Source organism: Rhyacophila brunnea, unplaced genomic scaffold (assembly GCF_057557595.1).
Source record: "Rhyacophila brunnea isolate RB1 unplaced genomic scaffold, BYU_Rbru_1.0 scaffold_3, whole genome shotgun sequence".
In the NCBI taxonomy this organism is placed as follows: Eukaryota; Metazoa; Arthropoda; class Insecta; order Trichoptera; family Rhyacophilidae; genus Rhyacophila; species Rhyacophila brunnea.
This window is the reverse complement of record NW_028232965.1, coordinates 43,237,605-43,261,258: the sequence shown is the minus strand read 5'-3', so window position 1 is coordinate 43,261,258 and position 23,654 is coordinate 43,237,605.

Sequence of the window (23,654 nt, the reverse complement as noted above, 5' to 3'; positions counted from 1 at the left end):
TATACTGATTACATTTGATTTTTTAAAAATCATGTTTACCATTTTACCCGCACTCAACCTTACAATTCACCGCTTCTAACTGACTACTTATCCTACTCGTGATGAATTATTATTGCAAATGCATTTTTTATCTTTACTAATGAACATTTTGAGATATCAAGATGAAACTTATTTAATTATATAATATAACAATGTGTTCTATTAACTGTGCAAATTTCAATAATATTGATTAAGTAGTTTTAGTTATAATTTCACAACCACACAGACAAAAAAATATTATATTTTGTGCTTCGATATCGTGCAGTCAACATTGAATTCAAAAGCAAAACTTTTGAAATCGTAGATATATCATTTTACTTCTTAGTAGTAAAACAATATAATATATTATAAAACACGGATATTTCTTTTTATATTATAATACAGTAAAATGGTTTATAAATTAGGTAGGTACCAACATAAAAGATAAAGGTAATAATATAATAAAATATTACATTTTCGGAAGAGTTTGAATTCACTGTTCCACAGAGACCACTTTGTCTTTACTTAAACTTTTGTACAATTTTACTTATAATATTAAGGGGGGACATGCTCGTCGAAGGTCAAAATTGAGTTTTTATTGTATTTTCAAACCATGATCCTGGACACTCCTTAAACGTTGTAGATAATCTATTTATATAATTTTGAAGCCTTATTATCCTTTATAGTTATTTTAAACATTTAATGACTGCATAAAGTATTTTTATTACATAAAATAGTATTCTTTTAAACCTCTCGCTCTAATGTTTCAGAATATAGTCATATTTCGGTACATAACTGTGCAGTGGTGTTAAGATTTTTTGCATTTATTAATTTTTAAACGCATTAATAAAACCATTAGTATAATTTATTACGAGATAATTTTTGTAAAATATTCACGATGAAAAATTATATTGATAATCTCTGTGATCCCAAATTTGACAAGAATTAGGCATTTTATTATTCAAAAAATCGGCAAGATTAACACATTTGAAGATATTTCTAAAGATACTTATTATAAGCTATGTCTTTGAACATTCAAGTGTGATAAACATCTTATGAATAATGATTGCTTTATAATAATTATTGACCTAAGAATAAGGTAGTGTTTTTTTAAAATACGCCATTTCTTTTGTCATTCCCCAGTAGTAAAGCTACAACATACGGCCGTAGCCATAAATTGACAACCTATAATTGAAGTAGGGAGTAAAATGATATTGACGTGCGTGTTTGAACATGTACCGTTTAAAAAAAAATTTAAAAAAAATCGGTTAGGTACATGTTCAAACACGCGCGTTAACATAATTTTACTCCCTATTTTAATTATAGTTTGTCAATTTATGGCTACGGCCGTATGTTGTAGCTTAACCACTGGGGAATGACAAAAGAAATGGCTTATTTTAAAAAAACACTACCTTATTTTTAGGTCAATAATTATTATAAAGCAATCATTATTCATAAGATGTTTATCACACTTGAATGTTCAAAAACATAGCTTATAATAAGTATCTTTAGAATCATCTTCAAATGTGTTAATCTTGCCGATTTTTTGAATAATAAAATGCCTAATTCTTGTCAAATTTGGGATCACAGAGATTATCAATATAATTTTTTATCGTGAATATTTTACAAAAATTATCTCGTAATAAATTATACTAATGGTTTTATAAATGCGTTTAAAAATTAATAAATGCAAAAAATCTTAACACCACTGCACAGTTATGTACCGAAATATGACTATATTCTGAAACATTAGAGCGAGAGGTTTAAAAGAATACTATTTTATGTAACTAAAATACTTTATGCAGTCATTAAATGTTTAAAATAACTATAAAGGATAATAAGGCTTCAAAATTTTATAAATAGATTATCTATAACGTTTAAGGAGTGTCCAGGATCATGGTTTGAAAATACAATAAAAACTCAATTTTGACCTTCGACGAGCATGTCCCCCCTTAATGATGTTTAATAAGTACCATAATTAATAAGAAGCTATCTTCTTTGTAAAATAAATATTGACGCTCAGAGTAAGTGTGCGTGAAATAACCTTGGCTACTCTTCACCACAAAATGCGAATAATTATTTCATTTTCGTAGCTTCACTGAAATCATTAATGGGCTGTAAAGAAAAGTGTACATAAACACCTGAGAGTTTAACTTTCAAAACATGATTTATATCATGCTATATTATTATAAAAGTATAAGTAGAAATATGCTTTTCAGTTTTTTCTTCGCCAAATGACAAATTTTAATGGACTGTAATTTTGGTTTGGATTAGTAAGATGCACTGGGGTACTAAGCCAAAGTCTTCTCAAACTTGGCTGCCGAGTTACTCACGCTCAAAAGATGTTTATTTTGTAGTTACAACTTCACTTTCGTGGCTTGGCAGCGCATGGTGTGTATGCGAGCGGATCATCATGTACTGTTGGTGTTTATTGGTTTTTATAATGTGATGTTGCTTATTCTGCTGTCATTACGGAACTGATTATATATTTTCAGGATATACATAAATTTACAATGGATTTGTGGTTAAGAGTAATAGACCCAATATTTTGTTTTGACGTTTTGTTATTTACTTATGTAGGTACTTATTTCATTTTCGTGTTTCTTCGTCTTTATAATGATATTTTATAATATTAAAATATTTGTATCATTATTTTTTCTCAGATAATAAAAATGTAAAGTTTGTTTTTAAATCTATCTGAAATTCAAAATGATGTAGATAATTCAATCATAAGCGTTAGAAGCATTAAAAAAGCATCTTAATAATATTAGAGGCATCGCTCCATATGATATTGATATGCTTCAATAATTATGGCGCAGACATAGCGTAATTGAAAACTGATAATTTAATTTCATATTAAATAACAAATTATTTTTTTTTACAAAAACTGATATCCGTAAACTAGACAAGATAACTGGTTTTATCTGCAAAATTAAAAAGAAAATAGCGGTGTCAGACTATATGTGGAAATTGTGTATAACTTTTAGATTGTTTTGAATTCATAATGATAGGTAAACAATTAAACATACATAACTTGAAAGCAACTCAGATATATATACCTACTAGAAAAAATCACATTTGAAAAAAATACGACGCCCGACGGGTTTGACCCCGTAGCTATATACAATGATATCGCGCCAATATGCTTTAACCAACTAAGCTACGGGCCTCGTACTTATTACGATAATTTAAACTGATAGGTTCTACATAAAATGCTTATCAAATTGCGTTATTTTTGACTACCGGTTATTGTGTTTTAAATCAAGAAATCATTAATTACTTTAAATACTAACCGAGTAGTAGTAGGTATATCTGAGATATTTTCAAGTTATGGATGTGTAATAATATATAGAATGTTATATTCTCAAATTGTGTGAATTATTCGTTGAATAAGAAAAATGGTTCAGTAAATAATTAGTCAAAAATTGAGTTTCTTGATTTTGCTAATATATACATAGGTATATAGAAAATCAGAGATCTCTTCAATTCGTTAGTGTTTCTTCTTTACCTAATTAAATATAAATATCATATTTCTAAAACAAAATTTATTCCATCATGAAATCACGCGATTAAAGGTATCACAAATTACAAATCTAAAATTACCTGCCTGAAAGGTTCTTGTTATTGACTTATCCTATTACTAATTAGCATGATAAATGTTCAAAAAGTATTTGTCTAGTTTTAAAAATCCAAATGAAAAATAGACAGACATTTCAACGTTTTGTAAAATAATAGTAGGTACTATAAGGTACGCATCTCCATTTATTAGGCTTGTAGTATTTTTTCGATTATACAACCTTGATTGTTAGAGGCACGGTATTTTTCTCGGAATGGCGTCATTGTGACGTCAAAACCCTTCTTATAGATGTTATACAGGTGGTGTTGGGGGTAAAAGCAGACAAGCAACTAAGTGCTGCAAAGATTATTGCAGCAAAACAAGTCACGCAAGTGAGCCTGTTTTCAGCCTACCCTTCGTTTGTAAATCTCCACCGAATAGAAAAATAACAGCGCTTTTCGTATTGAATTTTTCCTATTTTTTACCAATGATAAAAATTGGTATTGTTATATGTATGTTATTTGTTAGAATAACATTATCATAATATTAATTCTATTTTTTATTAGTGATACTGCAGATTTATTTTATTTTTGTTATACCTAGACCATAATGATATTCAACAAAATGGACACAACATTTCGAATTGGGTTTTTGTTATCTTCGAGATCTGTTGATGTTGACTTGAGATGAATGCAACAAATCAGTAACGAAGAGTGCCTGCTAAAAGAATGTTAGCTGTAGTAGATAACTGAGAAAAATCCTTGGACAGCCATATTTACGGGACTTGAATTTTATTTATTTAAAATATATGTTTTTAATTAAAAAAAAAAAAAGTGATACCCAACAGCAAACGACCTTGTGCGAAAAATTCTATAGTCGCATTAATCAACCCTCTTATCCAATAGACTGGTAAGACAGTGACCACTGCGTGTAAAATAATATAATTATATAATATATACAAAGGCGTCGTCTTTAGAACTCTGGTTCGTTGCATACAGTGAGCCAGGCAGAACAAAAATCTCATACGCATTCAAAATCGCATACAAAATATCAAGCATCAAAAATAGAAAACTCTCATCGATTAGTAGTAAGTAGCTTTTAATTTTTATCAAGTGCTCTTAATATACTCGTAAAGTATTAATACTTCTAGATTTATAATTACTATTTGATACATAGATAGTTTTCAATACTTAAGTGTACTATGAAATTATATAAAGTAGCTTTTATTTAATCGCTATTTTAGTTATGTAATGCACTTATTATTAGTAAATAACTAACCAGTCGAATTAGTAGAATTAAATATAATTAATATTTTTATAATAGGAGTGTTTAATCCTTAAGACTACCAACCTAATTCATTACTTTATGTACTTAGTGGATAAGTAAAGTCTACATTATTAAATTCACATTATAGATACCTAAATGAGATACAAAATAGAACACATTTTAATAAGTTCACTAATTGTTCTATCAATATCTATGAGAAACCCGGGAAAAGACAATAAAAAAGTAGATAAAATATTAGAATCATAATAAAACTTTATTTTATATTTATTTTACAATACAATATTTATTATAATATTATAGAAAATAAATGATCATTGTACCTACCTACTTACATTTTAGGATAATATCAATTTTCTTTAGTAATATAATTATCAGAAATCAATCGAGACACAAATCTTTGAAAAGGTTATAACAAAACACTAAAAAATATAAAATTATTCAAAAAAACCCACGGGTAATTTATTAATTCATTTAAGAAAACAAAACATTGTGGACATAACAATTCAAGACGTTCACGATATGAGATTTACATTATAACAAATATTAAGCTCCCAATAGAGAAGAAGAAAAAATAAACATAAACAGTAAAATAAAGTTTCAAAAACAAAAGGCACGTTAGGTACATCATTAAAACTCTGTATGTCTTTAGGGAGCGCATTGACTTGAGTCTTGCACCCCTCTCTAATAGTTCCTGATTTGATTTACTCGAGGAAACAGTTCTGATCCAGAATATGATATGGCTGCGACCACGTAGGTAATTGACAGGCGCATATAAATTTAAATTCTTCAAGATGCCAGAATTGGATACCATCCCTCGTGATAACAGAAAAAAAATTATTAAGAGCAGAAATGACCTACGACATTAAATTGAGTGAAAAATGAGCATGCCTTGTAGTAAGGCAGTTGGAAAGTAATGGTTTGACGAATTATTGAAAGGAAAATAATTGTTATTACCTACATCTTTTTGCAAATGATATTAAGCAGTATGAATTTATATATTATGATAATATTATGTTGGCGGGAAAAACCAGTGTTCGTTTCACTTACACTATTCGTTTTGCCAGGATTTTCCCAAATTTCTTGTGTATACTACACATTATATACTTTCTATTCATCTATGTTTGTATAGTACCTACATATTTAATTGCCTCTGCTTTTAGCCCAAATGATTCCCTTCGGTGAGTGTATAAAAGGTATGTAATATTACCTTTATGATTTTACGTACACAAGGTAAATAAATCGTACCCTATTTTTACAAGACAGTGAAAAAAGGCTTCATCAGTATATTTGGTGCTTTGTAAGTATATCACGTTTCTTGAGTATTTCGATTCCAAATGGCTCTATTTTTTATTCTATCTATGCTTGCAGGCCTACGTTAATCTTCAATATATGCGTATAATTTATAACATTTCATAACGTCCCGCTGTGACATCTAAATTAATACCCCACGCAAAATTTCACGCTGATAAACTGAAGATTTATTCTATAAGTTGGATTTAAGATGACTGTGAATCTTTTGTTTACATCTTCATATTGAAAGATAAGCGTGTGTAAGAAAAAGCTTAACTTATTATTATTACCCAGACATGTTTTCTTCGACTGAGAAAATTTAAGCAATATTAAATTATATGTCATGTTAACATATATAATATATATTATTTTATAAGTGACAGATTTACGTTACTTAGACAATTCAAAATATTATTTAGGCTCAATGAAGTAAAATATTATATATGTTTGATTTTCTTTTAATAATATAAAAAGTCTAATATAAATATGTTTTGAAATAACATCATTTTTAAAAACCTCAGAAACATATTTATATTATTTATGTAGGTATTATAAAAAAAACTAGAAAAAAATTTGGACCCCGGACATCTAAGCTATCGATCTGTCTATAATGTATGCAAATTATTTCATATATTTACGTTCCAGCTGAGGAACTTCAATTTAGCTCAGAGGCCAAAGCACTCACCCGGAAAGTGAAAGACGTGAGTTCGAGCCACACTCGGTGCAACTTCTTTTCTAGATTTTTTCTAATATGTATGTTTCTGGGGGTTTTCAAAATTATGATATTTCTGTAATAAAGAATTAATATTCATAAAAAACCTTGTGTATGTTCAATATTTATTAAAAAAATATATTATAATTTTTTTTTAATCTATAATGATAGGATCATAACAAAAGTATAAGGTCAATAACAACAATGCTGGTCAGCAATTTCAAAGTTAAAATCTGTAATAACTAGAATATTTAGATTTTGTAATATATATCATAATATTATGTAGGTCCTAGGTATTTTTTTAAATAATATATATGTACCTACATATATATATATATATATATATATATATATATATATATATACATAATACTAGTGGACTCCCGCCCGGCTCGAGCCTCTACCAAGAGGCTTCGTCCCCTGGTTTCGGATTTATAGCGTCATTAATGAAACAATTATTCTTAGGTATTTTTTGAAAAACATTATATTTAAAAATCAAATTTTTAACTTAAATTGTCTCGTAAAGTTGAGCAACGTCAACCTTTTTTTTTACATTTCTATCTTGAAACCCTCTATGAGAAAACCAACAGCTGGTTGGATGGACTAGGGCATCTCTTCCCTCTCGTACCACATTCTCGGGCATTCCCGGAGGATGTGACTTGCATCTTCTAATTCTCCGCCACTAGGACAATTGTCATGTTGGTCGAGTGACAAGTCCAAACTAGTGGTTTTGAGTAACCTCCAGGAAGTATAAAGAAAAATAATAACGCTGCAGCAACCAAGTAAAGAAGCTTACTGAGTCAGTCTTTACTCTGACCTGATAAAAGCAAATGACTGTGAGCTGGGGAGTCACATAGATCAGAATATGACTGCATTCCAAGGTGGTTAATATCCTTAACTATAGGGTAAGAACCTTGGAGAAGGGAGTCGTTGATGTTTCGAGTACCTACCAGACCCTTTGAGTATACGAAAAGTAAGTGATAATTGAACGTAAAAACGTATTAATTATACACGACATATATATATATATATATTATATAGATGCTTGTATGAGAGAGAGAGAGAGAGAGAGAGAGAGAGAGAGAGAGAAAGAAAGATGTGCTATTTAATTATTACTGTGACGACTGTAACTTAATCCCAAATGAATATTATACCCCGGATATTCCAAAAATGACATAAATTATTATATCTTTTTTTTCGTATACCCTTATTTCGTATCACGTTATAATTATATTTCAACTACAATTTATATACTTTGACTAATACTAGGATTGACGGTGCTATATTAAACGTCAATGTGCATTAGTAAATCAATACATTAAGTTTTTATACCCACTAGTAGCTGATGTGTAAGAAATTTTTCAATATTATTTTAATATAATATTATTTTTTTACAAGTTAACTTAGATTTTTTTTTTATATGAAAAATATAATAAAAATTTTGAATATATTACATACATAAAGAAGGATTTATTTATTTTACATAATAGTATAGTAGAAAAATATTATCTCAGCAAGGTGTTGTATAACAAGGCTCGTGAAAATTTCAAAGTTGAATTTTACAACCAGTTTTTTCTTATTGTTTATTACATTTTTTATTGTTTTGTTTTCCCTTTTCTTCTGTTACCTTCGTACTTATGTGTCTATACAAAAAAAAACAGTATTTTATGATACAAAATCACTTTTCTCTATTTCCGTCCATGCTAACGATAATGTATTATGTTTTTTGAGAAAACAAGTTTATTAGCGTGGACTCGGTTTAATGTAGCGTAAAAATTAATCTATTGAGAAAGTAATACATTAAATTTAACTGTTCACTAACATTTCATATTTCACCATTATTTGTTTTAATACTACTTCATTATATTCTGTTCTTAGCACCATAGATAAATTTATTTGACTGTAATAAATACAAAATGACTATGTTATAATGAATTTAGTCATGCGAAATCTTGCAGTTAAAAATATTTATATACAAAAAAAATTAGAGCTCGAAAAGTACCAGAGCGACAACCGGAGTTTTCGAAACGCTTCACACTATTGTTTGACTTGTGGAAAAATAAGTGGTCTCCGTGTTCAAAAAGAGAAAAATCTACAACTAGATAACTCTGATATGGACATTGCTGGGAAAATAAAATTTAAACTTTACTTGATTAACGTAAATCTAGGCTATAAGTATTATTTAAAATACAAGTAGAAATTTGTACTTGTATAATAATTGGGAAAAATTAAATAATGTTCAATTGTATGAAAAAATCTTGTGGATAATATATTATTTTATTTATTTAATACATTTATGGTTTTAAAGTTATCGAATATTTTCAAACACAAAATTAATACGGTTCCCATTAACTTCTGACTTAAGTATATAGTTTTATCATTTTGTAGAGTAGGAAATGTAGAATCATATTCAATAGCTATCTGAAAAACAGTGAAAATCAATTAGTTATCCAGTTGTAGTATTGAGGTGTCGAAATGATAGTAAGTAATTATTAATAACAAATAAGTAACGTCCCGTAGACGTACATATGTATTTTATTTATAAAGATATTACTAGAGTAGTTAGTTTATTACTTATGTTGCTGATTAGCTTCCAATCTTTTTTAATTAGTTTTATCGGAAAATGATACAAGCTATCAATAATATTAACTCAAGATATAATGTATAATTAGCAAAAAAAAAATCAGATCCAAAAATATTAGAATGGTAATTAATCATATAATGCAATGGTGCTACTTAATAAAATAATATTATATTCTCATATTTTTTCTTACAATATGATTACTAAAATATTTTGGTGAACATTAAATTTGACTATGGAACATTATAACTCTGCAAATTACTTTTTTTAATAAATATATTTTTAAGTATATTTAAAATTTGTTTAATGGTAGCAGAATGTTATTAGTCATTATTGGGTAAGTAATTTTAACCACACCTTATCCGATTAACATAACAAACTAACCTGCACTTAAGTGCTTTGCCTACAATGAACAAACAAGTAAGCGCGTCCATTAGTTTCGCAACCCAAAATTATTTTCTTTATTAAGTGCCTCAATCATTTTAGCAGAATGCTATTTTAGTATAATTTAACAAAAGTGTGGGAATTATAACATATATTTTATTAATGTAGAATTTTTATACATACTGTTCTTAACTACACAAATAATTTTCATTAAAGTTTGTTTAGCGAAAGTGGCAGAATTTAAAAAAAAAATGGTTCATAATGTGCACCTGTACACGTGCATAGATTTACATGAGATATTTTCAAACCATGTATATTCAATATTTAAATATTTTTTGAATGTTTGTTTGACAATCAAATCAGCGTGACAAGGTTTGTAACATTTTAAAAAGTAACACGATTTAATGGTATTATTATTTGTAATAAAGCACTAACTTAAATATAATTTTATCTATTCTGCTTATCATACTATTGATAACGTACTTACAAGAGCAGTTTGATAGTCTATAATGTAGGAGACTGAAGAGTAAAAAATAAGTTATAATTGTCGTTTTGAACTGACTCTCAATTTAGTAAGCGTCCTACTGTGTACTTTGATTGTCACTACCAATAATTAATAACACAGAGCCACTAAATCAATTGAACTCTGAGATCTCTAAGATACATTAAAATGATCAGTGTTTAACAAAATAAATAAAAATGCTCTGACAAGAGAACATGACAGACACGTCAGTACAAGCAATCCATAGATTATAGAGCAATGATATGTCACCCATGTACAGCAGCGGGAGGAGCAGGAGGGGTAGGACGACTCGTTGCCAGCAAGTTTTCGAATACGTCGGCTTGTACTTGAATCGGCTTTGGTTGTTGTCATTGTATAGTATAATTAGACAGAATATTGGAAAATGTCATGATGCTCTGCGCGGTGTCCCCAGTTTGTACTTTTGACAGGTTTTCCACTATCGTTCTACTGCGCATGCGCATACGTCGTGCATGTTGCAATTATCGCGTGAAAATTCAGAAGCTGTTGAACTTTTTTAATAGACATAAATGTTGCATAATACTTGTTTACATTTGCATTTTATCGTTATGGTTGCGACAATACATACTGCCGCCAGTAAATCAATGCACGTGTAAACGGGTTATAAGCTTTTATTGCAGCGACTTATTACATAACTACTTGAGTTGCACGATATACCTAGTACATTTTTTTTAATTGATATTTTTTAATTCAATAAAATTGAAAAATCAAATAGGATAAGATAAAAAAAAACCTAAGAGAGATCGCTTTCCCATATTTTTTTATATTTCAGTATAGAATGTATCCTTCCCTTTTACCAATTTCTACTCCTAAAAATCCACGATCTATAACTAAATCAATATTTGATGGAATAATTAGGATCTATAATGATATTAAGAGGGCGGAAACTTTGGAAATGACGGAGGTGTGTATTATTAAAAAATATGTATACAAAAACACTTGGACTAATTTTCATTTTTTTTTTGTTATCAATCATGGTATCTGGGTAGGTACTTCAAAGTCTGCTAATTGAAAGGCGATTAGATTTATGATAAAGAAGGTAATATATATTACTGATTTTATTAAATATTTTGAAGCACTCAACTACCTACTCACTTCATGAATCATACGTGGGTCAGGAGTACTTACCTGGAAAGTCAAAAGATACTAATTTGAGTTCCACTCGGTCCATCTTTTTCTAATATTTTTTCGAATAAGTATCAATGTTTCTTCAAAACCATAATATTATATTTTCTATTTTTATAATGAATAATTTTACATCTTTAAATCTCATGTATATTCGCTGTTGAATAATACAATAATGACGTATGAATGAATAATTTATAAATATTGGTAGATTATTTTTTTATCGAAATCCTTCCAAACCAACCGCCCCGCACTATTATACTCGGTCATAATCGAACATATTTCAAGGTCCTAATTTTGATATGAAGCATCAATTTTTTTACACCTGGGAATGTCTCAGAAGCAAATACCCAAGACTAAGGTCACCACATACTCAAGTGTGCTTTAGCTGAATTTACAGAGAATTTATAATAAAAAGTGTCCATGGAAGAGAAAGACATGGTAAGCTAACAAAAAGAAAATGATTATAATTAATAAATATATGTAAAAAAAAAAAACAACGCGTCAAACCGGTTTTAAATAATACAGGTATACAAAACTACATATGTGAAGAGATATTCACATCTCAATAAGACACTGTAATTTTTTTATTAAAAAAATATGTAAAATTGACCTGTGTGAGCATCTCTTCCCTTAACATTCTCGGACATTCCCAGAAGATGTTGCTTACATTCTGTAGTTCTCTGCTACATGGACATGTTGGTCGAATGACAAGTCTAAGCACAAAGAGCTTGGCTTCGAATCCACCGTGGCCAGTAAAAAAAATGACTAATGTAGTGATCAGGAGTGAAACTGGTTATCTTCAATCGCCATTGAACATTTGGAAAGAAAAAAATGTATGCCTGCCCTTGGTGGAGACATCTCATTTTTGCTCCCAGGTCTACTGGCTACTTTGTATCTACGTGTAATAATGAATAAAATAACGTGTATAAATATTTTAGAGTCAAATGTAAATTTTAATATTTTACCGTATCACAGTTCATCCTGAGCTATCGTACTGGCTGTTGCCCGTCTAGCATACACTGTCATTACTATTACATTATGTTTAATCGGTTCGACTGCACATATATACTATCTATCCTAATTTTGAATGATTCAGACTTTATATTTATTTATTTATTTAAGTTAACAAAACATTGTGGTAATAGCAAATCTAAATTCAAGAGAGCAAATAGTAAGCATGCCTTGTAGAAAGGCAGTCGGAAAAAAATCATTTGACAAATTATCGAAAGGAAAAAAGATATGTGTCTTAAAATAATGACATCGAAGAAATTTCTTCTGGACGCGTTCTTAAATAAGCTTATATGAAACCTCATAAGGACTCCAGATAATCGACCCATATTCAATAATGCTACGCACTAATGAGACGTAGAGTGTACGTAAGACATTTGGATTCTTGAATGGTTTGGATTGTCGCATGATACTCGTATTACTATACAAAATCTTACTCGCACGTACATAATATTAATATATGATTGTATTTCTAATTTATATATTTATTTCATCTTCTCGTTATATTCCGGTGGTTTCTATTACGTATTATATTCAGAGATTAATTTGATTGCAATAGTATATGGCTATTAATTTCCGTTACAATCGCTAACGGAGAACTCTCATATTACCAATTGCATTCGTACAAATTTCTTCACTTTATATCTGGGAAGTCTTTACAATAAAATGCAGGCAGGGCGTGCCCACTACCTTCAGTTTGATAATCACTATTATAAATCACACTTTTCATCAGGCTAAAAATATTTTAACTGCGCTCATCACAGTTAAATTGGGACATTTTGGATGATTTATCCAAAAATTCTGCGCTCTTTGTTTGATATATGTGCTGGGAATTGTCGTATCTCGCAGAATAATTATTGTGGTGTAGAACCCTCGTGCCTGCATTGTGCTACGCTCGTTAAAAGTGGAACTAATTAAGCAGTCGCTCTCAAATGGATCGGCTATTAATTCCCTGGCGACTTTATTAAAGACTAAACGGGCGAAAACGTAGATACTCATATAACAGACACAATTTACAGCGAACTTTCAAAGGAATTCATAAATTCCCATTACATTATTTTAATTATTATAGTTTTGTTTATGGTGCTACAAAAACCTAATTAACGAATATTTTATATATAATTAGTTATAAATCATCATTTACGGTAGGTAATCATATCATATTTCACTTTTAACTTATAATTTTATTAATACTTTGTTTCTGAGTATTTATTAGCTAGTTTAGTAAAAAGTATAATCTAATATTATGTAAAGTGTTTTGGAAGGAACAGTAAACATTTTAGGATACATTATTTCAAATATTCATATAAACATGCGTCTATTTTTACCACGTTTTTCTTAGCTCATATTCTTGTTTGTCCGGTGGTTATTTATCCAGTACAAATCTTGCAATCGATTTTTAACTAACTTTCCGACTAACTAGACATTTGAAACTTTTATAATATATCAGATCACGATGCCAAAGCATTCTTTTAATACTTTTAGCAATCTTTAAGTAGAATTGAATTCATTTTCAGTTAATTCTGTTTTGCATGAAAGGTTATTTCTGAAGAAATCCGTAATCCAATCCACTATTATTGGTTGCTAAGGGGGTGGTCCTAGCAACTAAACTATTAATATATACGTGCGTTACTATGGAAATCAAAATGACATTTCAGTATTCTATATTTGTTTGTTTGTTGCAAAATAGCAAACAAATGATTTGTTGACAATTGCCTTGCTTGTCCTAAATTATTAAAACATGGAATTGTCAAGTTCATATGATTCAACAGAAAAAATAAAAACGTGGTATATTAAAAATTTTTTTTATCTTGTAATTATTTAATAGGTTGGTAAAGCTATTTCAATGATCCTCATAAAAAATCTTACTCAGGTATTGAGGAGAGACAAATGACTTGTATATGATTTGTATGTGATATACAACAGACGAATAATTTGCGGTCAAAAATCCCACCACTGACTTCAATATAGAACGGTAATGTACTAAGCTCATATAATTGTGGAATCTTGACGTTCTTTAATTTATTTTTTGTGCTTTTTTATATTTTTTCGGTTCATACTGCAACCAACTAAAATAGTTACTATCCCTATTCTAATCCATTGTTAAGATGAGATGCACAACCATAAAGTCGATAATTTCGGTATCGAGAGTTAACAGTGGATAAACACAATCGCTGTGGACCTTTTAATTACTTTTTAATTGCCGTAGTTAAATAACAAGTTAATTGGATCGATCGGCTGCTTAACGGGGACACGGCAGCCGTGTCATCCGCGTCGAATGAGTTAAGTGTCTATATATAAATATGTATGCTAGAAAAAAGATTCAAGGTCATCCAATATATAGAAAATACACACAAAGAGCCAAGAAATTAATAATATGCCTGATTTTAGAGGGCATGTCAAAATTCATATTTCAATTACTCCATAACATGATTTCGAGACTTACCAACTTTTGGCGGTAACCCTTGATATGATTAGCGGGAATTGTTGCAATGATGAATGAAATGCAGCCTAATAAAATACCTATGACAAAAAACAAAGCTGAGAAGGCTTAACTGTAATAATTACGACACCACCATGTTGGTTCTTCAAAAATATAATCTAAATCTCATGAAAGGCAGGCGCGGAAAGATATCCTGGAGGTAGTCAAGATCCTAATAATGATAGTAATTTTTTACCACCTATTTAGTAACATAAAATAAAAATGAATTGGCGTTGAAATTTTAATTATTTATGTATAATACATATTATTAGTAAAACATTTAACATTAAAATAAACTTTGTATGTACTTAAAAAATCTTTGTTTGCCTAGGTATCTACTGGAGTTTGCAATCCAGTGATACCGCTGGATTTATTGATCCCAAAATCTAGGATTTGAGAATATTGTGATCGCAAATCTTTGGGATTACTTTTTATATTATGTTTGACAAAATGTATTGTTTTACCAACTGAAGAAAAATAAAATTGGTGTACTAATAAGAAAATATTTAGAACGATATAAAAAATAATATGCGAAAACATAAACCTTAATACTTGAATTACCAATAAAACAATTCCTGGTACATAAATGTAAAATTTTAGTGTATTTTTACAGTGTTTTGTTTGATCCGTAATCCAAGTTTGAAAACTGAAAAGAATGATAGGCTTTCGAATTACTGCTATTTAATGTATTTGTTATACTTTACTATTACTTAAAATATTAAGTAAAAAAAATTACAAAACAGTCAATTAAAGTATTTAGGTAAAAATAAAAATAATTTATAAAATATTTAGTCGTAGAAATACGAATTGGGCTTATATATTATTATGCCAAAATTATTCATAAGAAAATTTGAATTTTGTAGGCCCATAAATATTAATTACTTTTATGTATCTTAAAAATATTTAAAATGTATTGCAATAAATCCTAATAATATAATATAACATAATATAACCTAACTTTAGATGAATACAGCGTTCCTGGTTTAAGACGTAAATTTAGTTACATGTACTTATTACGTATTCTTCTTTGTTTTACGATCACTTTCATTTTTTATATGAGGGCTATATTAAAATATTTTATAACATATAAAATATCATGTATAATTTTTATTCTACGATATTATTTGAGCATCCATATTTATGACCCCATACCTTGCCGAGATTCCTGTGTAATAACTAGGTACATGAAAAGAGTGTTAAAAATATCTTCGATACTGTAACATTGGTTGAATTCAAATATTTACCCATGAATAATACATGATATTTTTATTATTGGAAGTTTTATATAACACTAGTTTTTAGTTTATTTGAATTTGTAGATATAAAAAAATGATTGTATTGAACATAGGCGCGTTGAAGTTTTTTTGTGATTTCTCTTTGATATATTTCACAACCTATTTACAAAATGTGTAGGTATAATGATCAATGGTGGTATGTCATTTCAATTACAGTAATAAGTAAATTTTCATTTCAATGCAGATCCAATGAAAATCGCATCGAGTAATAATTAATAAAAACATGTCATACATTCATAACAAGCTTAAGTTACCCGGTTTAACTTGAAAATATAATATATTATGTGTATTAATAACAAATTCGGGAATCAACTATTGTTTTCCCGATATCCGAAGCGACTTATTGTGATGTTTTATTATTTTTTACATATTAATTCGACTGTATTTAGGAAAAAGGGCGTAACCCTCGATTTTTCGAAAGAGCTTTTATTGGATATTAACAATGCATACAACTAAATACACGTTCTGTAAAAAGGAAGTAAGCCGCAAATGCCGATTTATTATCTAAATTCAAATTTTAGTTGAGCTTTAATTAAATTTTACTTTAAAGAAAAAAGCATTTACCCTAAATTTAAATGATTTTTCTGTAATAAATTCTTTAATTATTAATAGATCGAAAAGATATTACGCCAAATCATCAATCATCTACACCCAGTCTGTGCCTATTTTTTTTTAATAATATTGAACCAAAATCATTCAAAAAACGTTTTTTGCCTCCCCTGTAAAAAATTTTCTGTGTGGGTTACGCCATTTTTCCTAAACACGGTCGAGCGGGATTTTTTGTGATTGTTCGTCAAAATATTCAAAATAATTATGTATTAGTATTTACGTAGTAATGGGTCAATTAGCGCGATCTGTCATTATTATCCTAGTATAAATTTACATTTCAAATACTCTTTTGTTCCAATAAATAGTCGGACGTGTCTCTATTTTAATTGGTCAATGTATACAGTAAGTTACATCATATATAACAATGCCTTCCATTCATAATACATTATAATGTTATGGTAATTTAATCATCTATAGAATTGACTGATCCAGTCAATTAAAAATTTTATTTTTTACCATGTTCAAATCTAAGAAGATCATAAAAGCCTCCACGGAGTGGAGGTTATGTAAACAAAATTCTGTTTCATTACAAGAAATGGATATAAGTCACTTGTTTAACCTTTCCTTTGTGTCGAAACATACAAGATTCATAACATTATGGGCCGACACGTTACCGCTAGGCCATTAATTGCCAGTGTCGGAATCATTTTTTCAACATTGATGTATTTAAAGGTTGTAGCACACACTATTGCACGTCTATAATCTCTGTTTTATTTTAGTAGGACACTCACACATTAAAAACCCTGCTTCAAAATGTAGTGTGTTTGGGGTATAGCCTATTTATTAATCTGTTCTGTGCTTTTACTTTTCATTTACAATGGTTATACAAACTGTTTTTTTATTAGACATAATATATTAATGATTGAAGTCTATCGATAAGGTTCTTCGTAAATTATAATATGATCTGAAGAGAAAATTTACAGAGTTTAACAAATAATTATTTACTGTTACCCACTTGCTCAAATTATTAGGTCCATACTCTGGGTCTGGACACACATTGGAAAAAACTTGTGAATTTTTCAGATCCTGGACTCGAACCCAATACCGACGATATTATAAGCCTGACGTGTAACCGCATGGCTATAAGTCATAGTGCCAATCATGATATTATTCAGTGTCAAATCATCAATGATCGTATTGTTTGTAATAATGTCAAATTATGGAAGATATTAAATATCACAAGTTTCGGGTTTTCACTCAATAATCTTTTCAGTTGCCATTATCAAGATTATCGATATGGTATTATGTATTATAATTATTATACTATTGTTTAACGGAAATGTGTCAAATAAAAGCTATGTAAATTTATGAACTTATAATTAAAAAAAAAAAAAAAAACTTTTAATATCCTATATCCTACGTCTTACGCTCTGTATATACTTCTTCGTATTTTGTTATAAAAGTTATACTATAAAGTTTTATTTGAAAATAGGTAAAATAAATTTATGTTTGAAATTGATTTTATTTATTATGTTCATTGCTTTATTCTTATATGAAAATTTTAATTTGTATACCTACATATTATATAATATTATGTACTGAACCAAACAAGTAAAATAACTCAATAAGTAAGAGTGCCTATATGGAGTATAGGAATATTCAAAATTCCAAAGATAGTAGAGTTAAGTCCCAAATCATCTGAATATCCCATCATGTTAAATTTAACACGTAGCGATAAATCATCTACACATCTTGACTTACAACATAGCGGCGTGTTCTCGAAAGCTCTGAAAATTAGCAATGTTCAAAAGCTCCCCGATCCTAGGGAACACTTTCACAATACTGTTTGTAATGTGGCACAGTGTAAACATTACATGGAATGTTTGTTTGTGGCTAACACTCAACGAAATTGCCACGGCGGAACGTTTCCGATCGCAAAGTATTTATTTTACTCGTGATATCGGTTTGAAACAGCAATATTGCTATATTCTTATAGAAGCTTTATTTTTATAAGTTAAATATTTTTTTCTCTGATAATAACAAGATTTAATATCACCATATTAACACATCTATTGATACTTTTCGAACTTTCTTTATATAGGTAGCATGTTTGATTCGAATAAGATCATAATATATCAGATCTCTATAGAGAAGAGGTAGTATCAAGAGATTTTTTGATTTTTACGAGAAATAGAAGTTAGCCACTTATTCAAAATATTAGATTCAAACTCTAGGCCCAAACACGCATTCAAAAGTAACATACGAATTTTGCCGGAACCAGGACTTAAATCCGAAACCCTCAACATTATAAGCCGACGTGGTCACTGCTCGGCCATCGTGTCATCGAGCCATCAAAAACAGTTTATTTATTATAATAACCATGATGCAACATCGTGTATTTTATCATATTTTTTTATAATTGGATTATTACTCAAATAGTGCAATGTTGCGATCATCGCAACTAAATTGAATGTGTTTATTAAAATGGCAGTGATTCTACTAGTGCAAAGATTGCATGCGGCCATCATAGTAAATGCCTTCAATAAATGCATGTAAGTAATACCTGGTAGGCGATCATCACATAAGCCAAAATACTACATATAAGTAAGATATGTTTCAGTATTTTTTTTCTGATGTTATCAACTTGTGTACATGTAGTTTTTTTTATATATTTTAATATATTATAATAAAGATTTTTTTACTCTGTTTTATTCCATAGTATTATCGACTACTGACAAAGCAGCAAAATACTCTATAAGAATGAATGTATGTTTAAATATTCCGATAGTAAATAGATACTTGAATAACTAATTAACAAAAACAAATTATAAATTTCATATTAACAACATAAAACTGCGCATGATAGACATGAAACACTAAATCCCACCTGCGATTTGATATCTTGACAACCTCTAATTAGTAGCATTTTTGAAAGAATCAAAATAATAAATAATTACTTGCTAGTATATTATAACGATTTTAAATGAACCCATGCATAAAAAAAATAGAAAGAACTGTTTCAAAAGAAAAATTTCCCTTCGAACTTCGACAGCATACGATATTATTATTTCATCATTCGCATTGAATGAAAATAAATATATTAGTACTAAGAAAACTTTTAATTGGCATATCTCAAATAACATACAATAAAATGAATTCATATATAGTATTTATTGATGCGTTACAATTCGACAAATATTATTATAACAAGGTAGGAGAAAGAAAAAAGACATTATCGTACACAAGAATATTTTAATTTGTTGAATTATTGCGCGAAAGAATTGATTTGCTACGAGGTGCTAAAAATATTTCCATTTAAAAAAATATGTCACGCTAACACATATTGTTTCAGTGTCAGTTTTTTTTCCATCGTATATTAAAATTAACATTTAAAAAATCGGAACGTTTAATATTTCTAATTTAAGTTAAATATTTTCTTATAGAATTAATAAGTGTGATTATAATCGCAAAAATAAATTTGTCGTCGTCATAGATGAGAACTTATTATTGATCGTTACATCAGTGTCCACTAAATACTGGATTCTAATTGAAAACAGTTAGTTTTTATATCACCAATGTTTGGAGTACTATACTACCCCCAAAGTGTCTAAATAATACAATGAAAAATAGCCAAAAACCCATTTGAATCAAATTTTAGACACGAATCTTATTTTTTTTCTCAGAAATTAATCGCTTTTGTTCAGAACAGTTTTAATAACTATTACAAACTGTTTAAATTGATTAGTTTAACTTGCATTTACATTATATCTATAGCATGTTAATTTTGCAATTTGAATCTAATAAAGTATTGTTTTTTTATATCACACAGTGCTACAAAATGTCTTCATTATTATTGTATAAAGTAGTTTTTTAATAGTAATATGAATATATTATATAGTTATGAGTAATGAATATTCAATCCCCATATTATTTTTATGGCGAAGGTAACCATGTTAGTTAAAAAAATATAATGTCCGATTATTATATTTGTTTTTATTCGGTTTTGCTTAACCTTCTGGCTAATTTAATCATTACATAATTTAATCGGTATCAGTTAGTAACATAAAAATTTATATTCCTTTAGATAGGAGTAACTTTTTAAATCTCGTGAAATCCTTTTGACCAATCCATACTTAGCTTTTTAGTAAACAACATATTCTTGAAATTCCGCTCCTTCATATTATAAAACTTTTTATCTCCCTGTAATAATCCCAAATCCATCAATAATCTTTTATGGATTTAATTATAAATAGAATGTATGTTGATTTCAGTAAGACTTTCAATATATATGAAAATTCCACTTATCTTTTCCATGAGAGGTTTTTCGAGATGGTAGTTAAAATTTCCATAACAAACCTAATATATTATTTGTTGTTATAAACTTTATAAATTTAATTACACAGTAGGTATGTCAAATGAAAACCAGCTTCAATAGGTACTTAATATATATGAAAAACTTTCCTCTCAAATTTATGCAGGAAATTCGTATTCCTTCAAATCAATCAAAGTCATCACATATATAATATACTATTAGGTAATAGGTAGGTACGTACATTATGTAAATTTCAGGTTCACATCAATCTTTTAGTAAATGTTATATGTAGACATATTAAAACATAATATTTTGTTTCATTCAATGAAATGTTTTGTTTTATTTCTGGTAGAAACCAGGAGGAAAATATAGCTTCCACAATATTTTTTTTATATGTGGGTTGTTTGTGTTTTCTTACTATCAACTTTTTTCAAGTTGATGGTAAGAAATAAAAGCTTTCATACTTGGATTTGAATCGTTCATGCAAATTAAAAAATCATTATTGACTAGTTTTTTATGTATTTATAACAATAGTTTCATTAATTTTACTCATACCTAGAATAAGTTAAATTCTGCAAATATTTATATTTTAATAATAGATATTTTAGTATTTTTATCTCATAATAATATATTTAAATAAACCTTGGTAAAAGTAGATACAACTAGCCGAAGTCTTGTAATGAATTTTAATGATAATAAGCATTAATTATATTAATAATTAAAATCGATTTTAGCTACAGGCATTTTTCATTTTTACATCTTTAGGATACACATATACATACTTATGTACATGGTAAAACATAACTGACAAATTATAAAATTTCGTTCTGTTTATATATGTACTAAATTTATGTGCCTTTTTTACTTATATGTTAATATTATTTTATATAAGATATTTTTAAACGGCAGAAGATGAAAATATTTCCGCTAAAACTTATAATTAACCAATTCCTGTGCAATATTATCAGAATTAAAGTTCCAGTTCTGTGCGTCCATACTGTCCATCCATAGTATATTATTTTGTCAAGTTGTCATAAATATTGAAATTATTATAAGTTCTTGCATTAGGATATAAAAATTACAATATGAACTACTTTGGTGCTATAAAAATATTTCCTCTATAAAATTGCGTCGTAAATTCGTAGATGAAGTTTTGGAAATTAAATAATTTGGATTACAAAATGGGATATTTTTTGAAAACTCACCTCTATTATTATTTTAATTAAAAACTTATATAAGTTTAAATATCTTCACTATAAAAAATAATGAATAAAATTTTCGCAAAACAATATTACTTTTAATGGGAGGCTATTGAAATTAGGTGCGCGTTCAACGATATTTTTTTCGATTTAATTAATTTGGTGGTTTCTTGCAGAAAGTCTAGCAAAGATCCGTCGTCATTAATCAAGGTGGAGTTAAATTCATCTTCAATACAATCCTTTGAGATAAGTTACTAATCTCCCTAGATGTAGAATACTTTGCACTGTTCGTGTATAAACCGAGTATCTTCAAAACATGCCTATTTAGGTGTTTCCAAAATCTCATAAACACGAGCATTAAGAATTTTAAAGGATACAATAAGAATAATAAAATCATCATTTTTTCTATCAAAAGCCAATAATGTTAGAATTTTTATTATTTACTTTATTTCACAATGCTAATAAAATAAAAATGTGACCATATAAAACAAAATTATAATAAAATGTATTCTCAACAAAAATCAAAAAAAAAATAATAAATATTTGCAAAGACGTTAAAGAAAATCGTTTTCACAATTTAGGGGCTTAGAGATGAAAATGGCAGTTTCTATTTTCGTAAAATGTTGCCGACTCATTAAAAATGTCACATATCTTTCTTATATGTACAATTATTAAAAAAAGTGTTTATAAATATTGTTTGTATACTAATAATATATAACATTTTATAACACATGTTCTAGAAATTATAACTATAAAAAAGACAATAAGACATTATTATAGACTTGCCAACATTTTTCATACATAATAACTGGCGTTTTTCTTTCTAGAGCTCTCAATTGTTCACATAAATCGCAAATACAATCAAGACTATTTATTGATTGGTGGTACTTGACGATATTTGAATTTAAATTTAAATTAGGTTCATACTATTACATTACATTCTGAAATAAAATAGTATGAAACTTAAATCAATCATAATCAGAAAGAAGAAGGAAAACTTTGTTCTACAGTGACAGCGTAAATATATAAAATTATTGACTACAAATATTTTTTTATTAATTTTATATAATATGATGATCTTTTCTGTTTGACTAACACTTTTCCAGGATTCAGAATTTGCCATTCTGATAACTTTAGGCTCTATATATGAGATGATACATCATGTTAAGTGACAACGATTAAAGTTCTTTTCTGTGTATACACTGAATTAAATAAAATGATCCTAAAAATCAGGGTTTAAAATAAGTATTTAATTATATTCTCACAATATTTTTTTTATTTTTTTTTTAATTTGTGACGACTCTTATTTTTA